The 14,753-nt window shown below is 45.9% G+C and overlaps 1 long non-coding RNA gene across 1 annotated transcript in view; it reads left to right on the top strand.

Annotated features, from left to right (window-relative positions):
* The window catches only part of LOC147711679 (uncharacterized), a 69,495-nt gene extending 62,326 nt beyond the window's left edge, over positions 1-7,169 (top strand). Inside the window, exon 3 of the long non-coding RNA XR_015295715.1 lies at positions 7,040-7,169. This is a non-coding gene — a long non-coding RNA (uncharacterized LOC147711679). The remainder of the gene's footprint in view (positions 1-7,039) is intronic.
* The last annotated feature ends 7,584 nt before the right edge of the window (positions 7,170-14,753 follow it).

Genomic DNA, 14,753 nt, shown 5'->3' on the forward strand with positions numbered 1-14,753 from the left:
TGGTCATTTCAGTGTATGAATGGGATGTATGCGTGAGTAAGAAATGACCTGTAAAGGAGGGGAACTGCTGCGAGCGTGGGGCGAGTGACGTCAAAAGGTGCTACGCTGCGATAGGGTGGTTGGTGTGAAGCCGCGCTGGGATTGGTGGATCATCATCAGGCAGTGAAAGAGCACTGTAAACAGAGAGACGTTGGTTTCATCATGAAATGTTTTAAAGTATTAAGATATTTTTTTAAAAGAGAAAAGAAATTAGAGCCTAGGGGAGAAGAGGCTCCGCCCGTGAATATTTCAGCTTATTACATGGCTACGAATGTGGGTTTGCATACTATATTTTGGCTTGAGAATTGGCACAAAATGACTGAAGGTAATGAAGAGTTGACCTTTCCACGTTACAAAACTTTTAGATTAGAGGTGTTTTATCAGTTGAAATCGATTATGGCTTCTTTGCGACCTCTGCCTAGACCGACGCAGTTTGAGGCATTGCATGCGTGGATCAGGGCAGCACACAAAAGAACAAAAGACAGGCGAAAGGAAAGAGTTTAGAGGTCAGTTAGGGCATTCCAAGATGGAAGGCGGGATGCATTGGAGAAGATATGGAGAGTACAGACGTCTGAGGGAGAGAAGCTGTTCCCACTGTTGGTTAAGACAGGGGGTACACAGGAAAAGGATGCCGAGGAAGATGACAGTGATACTGATGACAGCTTGATAGAAAGGTTACTATCTGAGAGACCACCTCCATAAAATCCAAAGTCAGAGGGGGAGAAATCAGCCCAGATGGAGGGAGTTAGGGAACCACACGCTCCACCTAGCAGTGAAGTAGTAGGGAAGCTCTCGATAGGAGGCATGGGAATGCAGAGTTCGGAAAGTGATGACTCTAGAAGGCTGCTGGATGCTCTTACAGTACCGTTTACTATTGGTCCCATAGTGTCAGTGTACAATCCAGAGCAGGTGAGGAATGGAATCCATCACAGACAGAAATAGAAGGGAGCACCAGATTTGGAAGGAACGGTATAGTGGACAGGTTGGTTCAACTACCAAGACCTGTAGAATCGAGTACCCCGTTACCAGCCACAGCAGACTCGTCGTGAGGGCCGATGGATCTGAGGGGACCGAGACCAAAGTCATTTGCCGAGTTAAGGTCAGATTTAAGGACATGGGAGTCAGTCGATGAAGCTCAGAGTGACAGGTCAAGGGATGATTGGGACCACAGGAGTACCGAAAACAGGATGACTCTTAGGGATACCCCTGAAGTGAACAGGTGCAGAGAACAGGACAGTGATTGCAGGGAAATGAGTGGCGCATCTAATCGAGGTACTCTGAAGGCAGCAGTAAAGGCATAAAGGCTACATGTGATGCGGCTAAAAGCAGAAGTATTTGAGATTGTTGAAGGAAACTTGCCTTTAGAAAGAGTCGAACTTTATGAGCAAGATGAGTTGCTGTTTGTAGCGAAGGATGTGACTCGAAAAGCAAGTTCAACTCATGAGAAATTGGTTGAATTGGCAAACCGATATGAGGTGGATCTGTCCAAAACGAAAATGTTGCACGGAAATCATAGATTGCAGTACACTGATCAGGATTTGGAAGAAAAAGGGTGATTGGACTAAAGACCCACATCAGAGAGTTGATCATAGTGATACGAGCATGGAGTAGGCTTGATAAGTGGGAAGAAAGATGGTCCAATAAAAAGAGTGCCGAGAGGAATGTAGCGGAGACACCTCCTCCAGGAGGGGGAACATCAGGAATAGGAAACTATCCTTTACGAAAAGTGTCCTATCGAGGGTATGTGCATGTGCCATGGAGTCGAGGGGATTTGGCAGCATTCACAAATGACTTCCCGAAGTTGAGAGAGAGCCCAGTTGAGTGGTACAAGCAGATTGAGAGGTTTGTTAAGATCTCGAAGGTGTTGTGGATTGACTTGAATACATTGTTTGACATTGTGGTTCCGGGAGATTTGTGGATAGCATGTAAGGTTGCTATAGAATGGCCCACCTCTGAACCGGATAGAGATGCTATTACGAATGGCCCATCACCAATTGTCATGTAGAAGTGCGAACAAGTGATTACGTGGTTGAAATCTAAGGTATCACCACAGGATATTGACTGGGTGAAAATAGATCGGACGGTTCAGGAACCAAAGGAGACAGTGCATGAGTACTATAAGAGACTGTTGCAGGTCTTTGAGCAGTACAGTGGGCTGGATTTAATGGACCCTAAGGATATGGGACAGTTTGTTTCGAAGTTTGTTCTAGGGTTGAGACCTGAGATTTGTCTTATGATCCAGCAGCATCTGATTTGTTGGCAGAACAAGCCATTGGATAAGATTCTGATATATGCCAGGTATTGTAGTGATGAAATAGATTCGAAGCATAAAAAGCTTAAGGACACGTTGATGCTGGTTCAGATGCAATCGGCTGACAAGGTGGGTCAAGTACAGTCAGGAGGAGGTACGCTGGAGAGGAAACAGGATGGTCAGAAAAAGAGAAATGGAGATGATCCCAAACCGAGGGTAGATTTGGCAACTTTGAAAAAGACTACAGAGTGTCATCTTTGTCGCCAGATTGGACACTGGAGATGCGAGTGTCCCTTTAATCCTGCAAATCAGATGCAGCAAGAGGAAGAAGTAGTTCTAGTGCAGGTACCCCAAGTGACAACGACAATAACAAAGCCTAAGTCGATGAAAGGGGGGACTTCGGCTCCGCGAGTACAGGTTCCCCAGCCACCGAGAATCCCGTCAGGAACTCGGACTTACCAGCAGATGCCCCTCTTCGATGAGAGTGAAGATTGTTACCTAGACCCGTTGACATGACGGTGCCTGAGGGGGAGGAAGACTGCACACTTGGGGCAGTCTTGGAGGTAGACCAGAGGCGACCATTTGTGGAAGCTGATGTTGATAGTCACCCTACCACCTTTCTGGTTGATACTGGTGCTACCCGTTCTACTGTGAGATCTGCAGTAGTCCCTAAGCTACCCCTCTCGGGACAATCAATCCAAGTTGTAGGTGTTGCAAATAGGAAAATGACGAACCCTATGACAGAACCGATTCCTGTGAAGATAGGATCGTTTAGAGACAGACATCAATTCGTAGTCTGTGATTCGAGCCCTGTTTATTTGCTAGGGAGGGACCTCCTGTGCAAGCTTAACTGTACCATCTATTGCACCCCTAAGGGAGTGGAACTGCAAACCAATGATGATGATGCTGCTTTTAAGGTCACAAATCAGCATTTGTGTATCGAAATGTACCCTGTTGTGACAGTGGAAGAACTTCCACTTGACTTGAAAGATTCAGTCTCACGAGAAGTGTGGGACTTTACCGGTGAGGACATAGGGTTGATCAAAGGAGTTGAGCCAGTTAAGATTCAGATCAAGCAGAATGTTGAATTCCCAAGAACGCCCCAATACAATCTGACACCAGAAACGATTGCAGGGATCAAGCCAGTGATTGAGTCCATGATTAAGCAGGGAATGGGCAGTCCATGTAACTGGCCTTTTATGGGATTGCAGAAGCCGAGTGGAAATTCAGGATCGTGCAGAATTTACGCAGGGTTAACAACATAGTTGTTCCCTGTTGTCCAGTGGTACCGAATCCTTCTGTGATACTGTTTCAGATTCCATGTAAAGCGGAGTGGTTCACTGTGATTGACCCATGTCAGGCTTTCTTCTCAATACCATTGCATGAAGAGAGCCAATTTCTTTTTGCATTTAAGCTGGAAAATCGTGTCTTAACGTGGTGTCGTATCCCTCCGGGGTATACAGAGAGTCCATTGATCTTTAGTCAGATCTTGAAAAAGAACCTTGAGAGTCTTGTACTGCCGCAGAACTCTGTTCTCGTCCAGTATATAGACAACCTCCTTGTGGTGTCAGAAACTGATGATGCATGCAGGATTGATACCATCGCTTTACTGAATCATTTGGCAGAAAATTGACATAAGGTGTCGCCAAATAAGTTACAGTACTGCTTGAATGAAGTGCAGTATTTGGGTCACCAAATAGAAAAAGGCAAGAGAAAGGTGTCGCCTTACAGGATTGAAGCAATTATGGGTATGATGGTGCCCTCTATCCAGAGAGAAGTCAGGATGTTCCTAGGGAAGGTTGGCTACTGTCGCCAGTGGATTGCCAACGTCTCATTGAAGGCAAAGCCTTTGCAGAGACTGACGCACAAGGATGTGAGTGATCCGGTACCATGGGACGATGACTCTATGAAGGCGTTCCTGGAGTTGCGAGAGGATCTCTGTCGTGCTCCGGCACTGGGGATGCCTGATTACAACAAACCTTTTTCATTATTCTGCTGTGCATTAGCAGTCTTAGTTCAAGATCATAGAGGTGTCCGTAGACCAGTTGCCTATTTCTCAGCTACTTTAGATCCAGTAACTTCAGCGTTGCCCGGATGTCTCAAGTCCGTTTCTGCAACGGGTGTCAGCATTGAGAGATGTTAAAGCATTGTTATTGGTCACTGATTGATTGTGTATGTACAACATTCTGTAGAACTGTTGATGACCAGGACCAAGACACAACACCTGACCAACAATAAGCTCAAACGCTATAGGCAGGTTATACTTGCTGCGGAGAATGTGACCCTGAGGAGGTGTTCTGTTTTGAATCCTGCTACTCTGATGTCGTTGCCAAATACACTTGATGAAGATTGTGCGGACCATGATTGTCTTGATATGACTGAGCTTTGCACCAAGCCGAGACCGGACATTGTTGATGAACCATTGCCTGACCCCGATGAAATTTTCTTTGTTGATGGTTCATGCCTAAGAGACAGTGTTGGTCAGTTGAGAGCAGCATTTGCTGTATGTACCATTTTGGGAGTAGTTGAAGCTGCGTGCCTGGAAGGAGTATACTCCACTCAGGTGGCTGAGATCATTGCTTTGACTCGTGCCTGCTTGGCAGCAGACCATATTCGAATTACCATCTACACTGACAGCCAGTACGGGTTTGGTGTGGTTCATGACTTCGGACAGTTATGGTCCCAGAAAGGTTACATCGTCTGGTTTGCCCATTCGAAACGGGGAGTTTATGAGGTTGCTCCTAGAGGCCTTACAGCGCCCTAAAGCAATTGCAGTTGTAAAGTGCACGGCTCATGGTAAGGGGACAGATTTTGTGTCACTTGGAAACCGCTATGCGGACGAAGTTGCACGTTTCTGTGCCGAACAAGGTCACTCTTTTACTGAACAAGACATGAGGGGATCCAAAAAAGAACCGAGTTCAACATGATGTTGGCCATGGCAGATACTTGGGATGAACTCAAGTGCCTGCAGGATCAGGCTTCAGACCAAGAGAAGAATGTGTGGATCAATTCAGGCTGCGCGAAAGGGGATATGGACATTTGGGTCTCAAGTGATGGAAGAGCAGTGTTGCCGAATGAGCTTTTGAGCCCGATGGCAAGACAAATTCATGGTGCAGTGCATTTGTGAAGAGATGCGATGGTGTGAGTGTTCAGACAAACGTGGTACAATCCGCGATTTCATGCAGTGGCTGAGGCTGTGTGTCAGAGATGTGTTACGTGCCAACAATTGAATGCTGGAAAGAAGACTGTGGTTACGATGACTTAGGGTCACACAAGCACAGCATAATGGTATAATACTAACTTATCTTTCAGCAATTCTTTATGTTTAACGCAATTTATAATACGAAAATACGATAAATACTTCATGCAATTTTAATAATTGCAGTAATGTTAGTATCACTTTCTGCTAAAGCATACTCAAAAGAAGCAATTGCAATACATGTTTCAATAGAATTACAAACAGTCGAAATGCATTCAAATTAATGTGCAAAAACAAATCAAAGTAGCCCAATGCAATTCGGGACTCCTGTTCCTTCGTCAGGGACGAATCTTCATGATAAGCAGTACGTGCTGGTTTCAAATCAGTAACGTACACCAGGATTCTCTTTGTTTAATAGTGTCCACGCCGATCTAGTAAAAGATAGCTTGGTACCCACTACCTAGCGTCCTGAGCCGTACTGCTTAAATCACTGGCGAGCTGCAAGCCAAACCGAGTAATCCACTATCGACTTAACATCATCTAGCACTTCCCAAAGTTAATGTTCAACACAGGTATCGACGTCTTGCATTTCGACTGTTTGTAATTCTTTTGAAACATGTATTGCAATTGCTTCTTTTGAGTATGCTTTAGCAAAAAGTGATACTAACATTATTGCAATTATTAAAATTGCATGAAGAAAATATTGTATTTTTGTATTATAAATTGCGTTAAACATAGAGAATTGCTGAAAGATAAGTTAGTATTATCCCTTTATGCTGTGCTTGTGTGAGCCCAAGTCGCCTGTTGGGATTTGGCCACTTTTACTGTTTATTACATGTTAGGCTAACATGATTCACACTGAGCACGCAACACTCTTACAAACAATTGAATTCTGAGAACCACAGTTCACTACAGGTGTGTGCTTTCCACATTCACTTTCCATTGTGGTTACGAGGAGTCACATTGGAAGGTCGGGAGGGCCTCTCAATAGGATGCAGTTGGACTTTGTTGAGATGCCTAGGTGCAACGGGTTGAAATACATCTTAGTGGTGGTGTGTGTGTTCACAAGGTGGGTTCGGGCGTTTCCAACAAGTAGGTGCAACACACTTACAATAGCTAAGCTGTTGTTGAGGGAGCTCATTCCTAGATTCGGGATTCCGACCTCTTTGGAATCGGATAGAGGAACACACTTCCATAGTGAAAGCATGAAGATGCTTTGCACAGCACTGAATGTTGATCAGAGACTCCATTGTAGTTATCGTCCAGAGGCTTCTGGGATAGTGGTGCAGATCAATGGGACATTGAAAGCTCGCATGGCGAAAGTGTGTTCATCCACGTCCTTGAAGTGGCCTGATGCTTTGCCTCTGGCGTTAATGAGTATGGTCAATACCCCAGACAGGAGAACAGGTCTTTCGCCTTATGAAGTGCTGATGGGGAGGGCTATGAGGTTACCACCGGTGCCATCAATGGCCTTACTGAGCATCACAGATGATCTGATTCTTGATTATTGCAAGGGACTCACTGACGTCATCCGTTCTGTGTCCCTTCAGGTGCAGGCTGCTGTGGTTCTGGCTTCAAGTGATCTCTGTCACGACCTGAGTCCGGGGGACTGGGTGCTGGTTCTGAAGCAAGTGAGAAAGAGCTGCTTGGATGTTCGTTGGAGAGGCCCTTACCAAGACATACTAGTGACAAACACTGCAGTCAAGTGTGGAGGATTTCCGAACTGGGTTCATGCCTCACACACCCGTCAAGTTTCAGTACCCTTGGAAGAAACAGCTCCTCTCCCGAATGAAAATACAGCTGAAGTGGAAGGGCCACAGGAGGGAACAAGCCAAGCTGTGAGGGTGTCTGAAGAAGCTGGTGGCTCACCAGATCAAGCCGAGGAGGGTCACGACGACAGTGACACTGAAACTGCCTCAGAAAGAGGAAGTTGCTGTGAAGGTGATCCAGAGTCATATTCAGCTGAGAGAAGTTGTGAGCAGGGTGAGCAAAGAGAGAGCAATCCGATCTGCCGATCAGAAGAGCAGTGGCCAGAGAGACAGAGGCGACTGAATCTGAGACTGGTCTCTGAGAGAGAACTTGCTCCGGTGTCTGAAGACTCTGAATCGGACGGAGGTGAAGAAGGGCAAGCTTGTGGAGGTCTGAGGAGATCAAGACGAACAGGAGTGCCTTGCTGCAAATACTCATCTCCCGAGTGGTCATACATTGTGACAGATGTCAGGAGTACTCAGGTCCGGGAGTGTGAGGGCAGTGACAGTAGTTAGCACCAGTCCTAACGTGAAATTGGATGTGGTGTTGCTGGTACCAGGACTTGAAATCGAACGAGTGCTGACCATCACTGTTCCGAATCCCCCAATACTAAGCAGAATTCGCAATCTGATTTTGAATAGACTGATATTTCCTACGTTTAGAACTGAGATACCATCTTATGATTCTATTGTTCTTCGTCTTGAACTTTTGCAGCATGTTCTAGAAGCTGTTGGAGCAAATGTTATTTTGGATTAAGGAGACTTTGTTGTAAATAAGCTGAAATAGATAACCTAGGTCTGAGTGGAAGGAGAAGAAACTTAGGGACTTCCCATAGAGGATGGAGAAGGGTTAGGGTTGTCTTCTGTAGAGTGTAAATAAGGAACTGAAACCAAAAAGGGGACTTTCAGCTTCTGAGGTGTGGTTCGAGTTGGTTCAAGCAACTGAAGGAGAAAAGGGACTTTTGAACACTTGTTGCTGAACTAAGAATTGCAGTTGTTCCTGAGACCATGGAGGCTGGAAACCCAAATCGTAGAGCTAGGTGCATTGTAGGCACACTTGTAGGAGGAGTGATACTCTTCATTATTCTAGTAGTTGTAGTTTCATATTTAGCACCACATGAACAGGCAGTTGAGGTAGAGGGAACACCTACACCTACTACTCCTAGCAAGAAAGAGGTCAAAATAGGAGACAAAGGAGCTTTGCTACTAGAAGAGAGTCGTAGATTACATGCAGGTTTATCTAAAGGTGATTTTAAGCTTAATGCGTATGGTAAGTTGTTGTATGAATATATTGATTCAATTGATGCGAATGATTGCTATGTGTGTATGCAATTGCCTGCTTCAGTGTATGAGGGTATCAGATACCATCATCTTCCATTGACATATGGTATTTCATGTAGTTTGTTGCTTAGCATTTTCTATGGTCAAAATCATTTTGAGTATTTCTTTTCGAATTATGATGCAGTTCTTCCTGAAGTGCCAGCTTATAAGCATTTGAATAGTATGATTATTACAAATCAGAAGATAGACATGGAACATATTTCATTCCGACTAAAGAGTTGAATATAGCTAATGCTCATCGCCATAATTTGACATGTCTGTTGTCAGATGTGGAAAAGAAATGTGTAGCTCAAGTAGAAGATAGATACAGGAAACAAAATAGTTAAGAGATTCAGGGCAGGGTAGAGTAGATTGGACTGACAAAGAGAAGTTGTACAAGTCGAAGGGAAGTTATGGTCCAATTGCTCTAGATGAAGCGCAGAAGGGAAGGTTGTGCATACACCGACCACAGACATAATATGAGAATGTTAATGTGGGCCAGACCACATGTGATCTTATCTTTACTTTGGAGTATTACGCGAAGGACTTTTTGCAAAGTGTGGTACAGATAATTCCAACTGTGTATTTTGTTTGTGGAAGGAATACCTATGTGAGATTGTCTGCAAAATGGTATGGTACGTGTTATTTAGAAATCATCCCCAATATTTATAATGCAGAAGATTTAGAGCTCCTAGAAGGAGTACAGCATGTAAGGGTGAAGCGAGGTGATAGTGCAGGAGCGATAGTTAGAGATATTTTTGGAGCGATGATACCAAGCCTGGGAGTAATTTTGAATAATGTGAAGATACGAAGGTTGGCGACTGTTGTGGTGAATTGTCAATGAATACAGCTAAGTAGTTGGTGTTGGTTGAAGGAGAGATGTTATCGATAAGGACCATGGTTTTACAAAATCGTCTTGCTTTAGATGTCCTTCTAGCAAAAGAGGGAGGAGTCTGTAACCTTTGAAAGTTCCAAGAGTGCTGTACTTATATACCAGATAACAGCAAAGATCTGGAGAAATATATAAGTAACATCACTGCGATTCATTATGAGATTGAAGATTTGACTGAAGAGACTGTTTGGGGAAAAGTTGGCAAGGGATTTGGCAAGGTAGGGAGTTGGTTTGCGAACCTTGGAAAAGGGTTCCTTGGTTTTATTTTGAAACTCCTTATCATAGCTGTGGCATGTGTGATTGGATTGTGGGGTTTGATTAGAGCTTACAAATGGTATAGATCTAGCAGATTGGAGAGATCATTGAGAGTGCAAGAGAGGCGAATGGAGAGACTGCAGGACAGTCAACATAAGAATCTTAAGAACATGGAACTACTCAGAAGAGGAAGAATGGCAACAAGTTCTGTTTAAGTCGGTTCTTTCCCCGAGAATGGTGTAGTTTTGCGATGACACAGGTCATCAAAGGGGGGGACTGATGGAGCGCCATGTTATTCTGAAAATTGTAGGGGTGCACCATAATCTCAAGTAGTAGCACCCGCATATTTTGAGGACTGAATTAATGTGTGATTTTTAGATGTAGTACTAGGCCAGGAACAGTGCAATATGTAGAAGTGTGCTCATATTAATCGAAGACTAATGTAGTGCTTTAACAAAAGAAAGATGTCTTAAGTAATGCAGAAAGTATTGCTTCACGTGTAAAATGTCGCATTAGTGTTAAACGTGACATATTAAAGTTGCACGTGTAGATTGCTAATTAATGAAACAGCATAAAGCTTTAACATGAGAATCGTAATGCTTTAGAAATTAAGGGATCATTGATGCTTCCGAAATGATTAAATGTAATGTTTGGAACAAATAACGTTATTCTTATGAGTTGATGTTAGACGTGCATTTAAATGTGTAATGGCCTGTTAACGTGAAGAAGCCAGCAGACGCCTAACTGTAATTTCTATGTTAGCTGCACATCGTAGGCCTGAAGGGTTTTTCTACTTGGGAAGGGACCCTTTTGCAGTTGAATTTCAAATTGTAACTTAGAGTGTGTGCAAGGTTGTTTCTCATGCGTTTCTGTTGCAGGTTCAAGGACACAAAGCTTGTTAGGTAGAATAAACCATTGTTTAGGAGTTAGGTTGGTAGGAGTGAGAACGAAGGGAGTATCTTGGAATGCAAAGATGCAACATTTGGCGGAGAAGGTGCCTGGGACCCAAGGACACAGCAATGGTTTTTGGACAGAGTCGAAGACCTGATGGAAAACTCCAGAAGCTAACACCTGCCCGAGAGGTGTGTTTGAGGCGTGTCTACGGTTTTGGGGATTTTGTATTAGGGTCAGTACCGCAAGGGTGGAGTGCAGTCTTGGGTAGTCTCAGACAGAAGAGAGGAGAGCAGACCTTAGGCAGATTGGGACAGACCAGAAATGTGAACAGATTAAGGTTAACAGGCAGGAGAGGGGTGTAGGAAGGAGCATCTTAGAACGAGCTCAGAAGGTAAGCTGAGAAAAGTGAATGTGCTTCTTAGGAAGTCTTCACTGCTGACACCTTTTTCTCTTGCCTGGGAGGGATGATAAGTAGGGATGTAATTTTAGAGTTAGTGTAGGGACAGAGTAACCTTCGTTTCTTTCTTTTTGAAATCAATGCAGTCCAGACTTCAAGCTGGGACTGTCATCGTGTGTCTGATGCTTTCAGAAATAACTTTATTGATTATCTTGAGTCGTCCGAGACTCCTTCGTACGATCATGTTTGTAATCAATCAATCAATCAAAGACATTTATAGAGCGCACTACTTACCCGTAGGGTCTCAAGGCGCTTGGGGGGGGGGGCCGTTACTGCTCGAACAGCCAGGTCTTGAGCTTCTTCCTGAAGGAGAGGTGGTCTTGGGTCAGGCGCAGGTCGGGAGGGAGGGAGTTCCAGGTCTTGGCGGCCAGGTAGAAGAAGGACCTTCCTCCTGTTGTCGCTCTTCGGATGCGGGGGACGGCGGCGAGGGCGTGGCTGGCTGATCGGAGGTGGCGTTTGGGAGCGTAGAAGTTGATGCGGTTGTTGAGGTAGCTCGGGCCTTGATCGTGTAGGGCTTTGTGTGCGTGGGTGAGGAGACGGAAGATGATTCTTTTGTTGACGGGGAGCCAATACAGGTCTCTCAGATGTCCGGAGATGTGGCTGTTTCGTGGGATGTCGAGGATGAGTCTGGCTAAGGCGTTCTGGATCCGCTGGAGTCTCTTCTGGAGCTTGGCGGTGGTTACGGCGTAGAGGGCATTGCCGTAGTCCAGTTGGCTGGTGACGAGGGCCTGGGTGACAGTCTTCCTGGTCTCGGTGGGGATCCACCGGAAGATCTTCCGTAGCATGCGCAGGATGTTGAAGCACGACGAGGAGACGGCGTTGACTTGCCTGGTCATGGAGAGGGAGGAGTCCAGGATGAAGCCCAGGTTGCGTGCGTGGTCCGTCGGTTTGGGTGCGGTGCCCAGGGTGGGGGGCCACCAGGAGTCGTCCCAGGCAGAGGGCGAGGAGCCCAGGATGAGGACCTCCGTATTGTCTGAGTTCAGTTTCAGGCGGCTGGTCGTCATCCACTCGGCTACATCTTTCATCCCTTCGTGAAGGTTGGCTCTGGCGGCGGCGGGGTCGTTGGTCAGGGAGAGGATCAGCTGGGTGTCGTCGGCGTAGGAGATGATGTTGAGGTTGTGTTGGCGTGCGATGGCCGCGAGGGGGCTCATGTAGACGTTGAAGAGGGTGGGGCTCAGCGAGGATCCTTGAGGGACGCCGCAGATGACTTCGGTGGCCTCTGACTTGTACGGTGGTAGGCGGACTCTCTGTGTTCTTCCGTCGAGGAAGGAGATGATCCATTCCAGTGCCTTCTCCTGGATTCCGACGTTGCTGAGGCGCTGCACTAGGGTGCGGTGGCAGACAGTGTCGAATGCCGCAGAGAGGTCTAGGAGGATGAGGGCCGCTGTTTCTCCGTTGTCCATCAGGGCTCGGATGTCATCGGTGGCAGCGATGAGGGCGGTCTCGGTGCTGTGGTTGGCTCGGAAGCCAGACTGTGAGGGGTCGAGGGATCCATTCGTCTCGAGGAAGGCGGCCAGCTGTTTGTTGACGGTCTTCTCGATGACTTTGGCTGGAAACGGGAGGAGCGAGATGGGGCGGTAATTCTTGAGTTCGGTGGGGTCCGCTGTTGGTTTCTTGAGTAGAGCGCTGAGTTCGGCGTGTTTCCAGCTCTCCGGGAAGGTGGCGGTGTCGAAGGAGGTGTTGATGATGTCCCGCAGGTGGGGTGCGATGACAGCGTCGGCCTTGTTGAAGACATGGTGAGGGCAGGGGTCGGTCGGAGATCCGGAGTGGATGGAGTTCATCATGCGGATGGTGTCTTCGGTGCTGATCGGAGTCCAGGCGCGGATGGTGGTGGTGGGCGGTGTTGCTGCGGTCGTGGTGTGCGTCGGTTGAATGCTGAAGCTGTTGTGTATGTCCGCGATCTTGTTGTGGAAGTAGGAGGCGAGGGAGTTGCAGAGGTCTTGCGATGGGGTGATGTCGTTGTTTCCGGCGTTGGGGTTGGAGAGCTCTTTCACGATGTTGAAGAGTTCCTTGCAGTTGTGTGCGTTGTTGTCCAGCCGGTCTTTGAATGCAGTTTTCTTGGTGGCGCGGATCAGTTGGTGGTGCTTCCAGGTGGCAAGCTTGAGGGTGGTCATGTTGTCCGGTGTTGGTTCCCTTCTCCAGACTTTCTCGAGGGCTCAGTAGTTCTTCTTGGAGCTCTTGAGGTCGTCGGTGAACCATGGGGCTTTCTTGCTGCCGGGTCTGCTGGGCGGGGTCGTCAGAGGGGCGAGTTCGTCCGCGCAGTTGCTGATCCACTTCGTGAGGTTGTCGGCGGCCTGGCTGGGGTTCGCTGAGCTGGCAGGAGGGTGCTGGCTCAGGGAAGCGGCGAGCTGGTCGGCTGTGATCTTGTTCCAGCTTCTACGGGCAACCTGTTGCTGGTGGTGGTGGATCGTCGTTCTTCTGAAGGTGAAGTGGACGCAGCTGTGGTCCGTCCAGTTCCAGTTTACTTTCTAAACCTCTTGCTGAGGTGCTTGTATGTTCAGTTGTTTTTGGCTTTGTAATACATTTTAGAAATTTTACTCTGTAGTCAGTGATCCTTTAAGATTGATTTGATGAATTATTTCCAAGGCTGTTAAAAGTTATGAATTTGAGAATCTTCCCTTTACACTTCTTAGCAGACAAAAAGATTTAGTCAACCGAGGATTCTAAAGATTGGTAAAGTAAAAGTCTACTAAAGAATCCGGACTTCACCACCATTTTATTTAGTCATCTTGTTCAAGCAGGTCAGAGAGTGTTCGATAACCTACCAATCGTTTAGGGAGAAGCTGGAGACTATGATGTTTATTCTGAAGCCAAACACAGACTAAGAAGGCATTTTTCGGAGGAACAAGTGTACTACTTGAGAGTCGTAACTTCTTTAAAAGGAAACAAAGAAGCGAATATAGTTTGAAAGAATATGTAGCAGCCTTACATGTACTAGCTTCCACTTTTGAATGTTGAGCATTCTGCAGACATATTTCAGAGATCTCTATGTTTTCAATTGTTTATCTATAAAAATTCAAGAACGTTTACTCACATGTAGAAATCCCACCTTGAATGAAAACATTGACATAGCTAAGAGTATGGAAATATCAATGGTTTCAAGCAACGCCCTATCGATTGGCGAGGGATACTCCTCTCTGACTTATGTAAGTGATGTGGAAATAGTAACTGTGGTAAACATGAGAGGCAAGTTAAAAAAAATAGCAAGTGGAGAACATCTACCAATTGTTATAGGTGTGGTTCAAGAGGACATTTAGGGAACAATTCTATGTGTTCTCAGTTGGAAAGAAATGCAATGGTTGCAAGACAATTGGGCACTTATCACTTTGCTGGGCTAGGAAGGGTGGCGCTATAATCAACAGTGTGGAAATCAGTGAATGGGAGACTAAATTGGATGACCTTGTACAAACTGTTGATTATGGTGTAAATATCTTAGAAACAACCAATTTAAAACTCGAGGGACCTATTTGTGATGCCAAGATCGGGGGCATTACAATTAAAGTTATGGCTGATTCTGGTGCACCCATAGCCATCATTGATGACACCACATTTTACAGACATTGTCCTAAAGGGACTAAAGTACAAAGCACTCATGTCAACCCTAAAGCATTTGGGTAATTTGAAATGGACCTGCAACGTTTTCTCACACGTTCCCTGGAGAGCTTAGAAAGGAACCCAGAAACTAAAATTAATGTAAC

Source organism: Lissotriton vulgaris, chromosome 5 (genome assembly GCF_964263255.1).
Source record: "Lissotriton vulgaris chromosome 5, aLisVul1.2, whole genome shotgun sequence".
NCBI classification, from domain to species: domain Eukaryota; kingdom Metazoa; phylum Chordata; class Amphibia; order Caudata; family Salamandridae; genus Lissotriton; species Lissotriton vulgaris.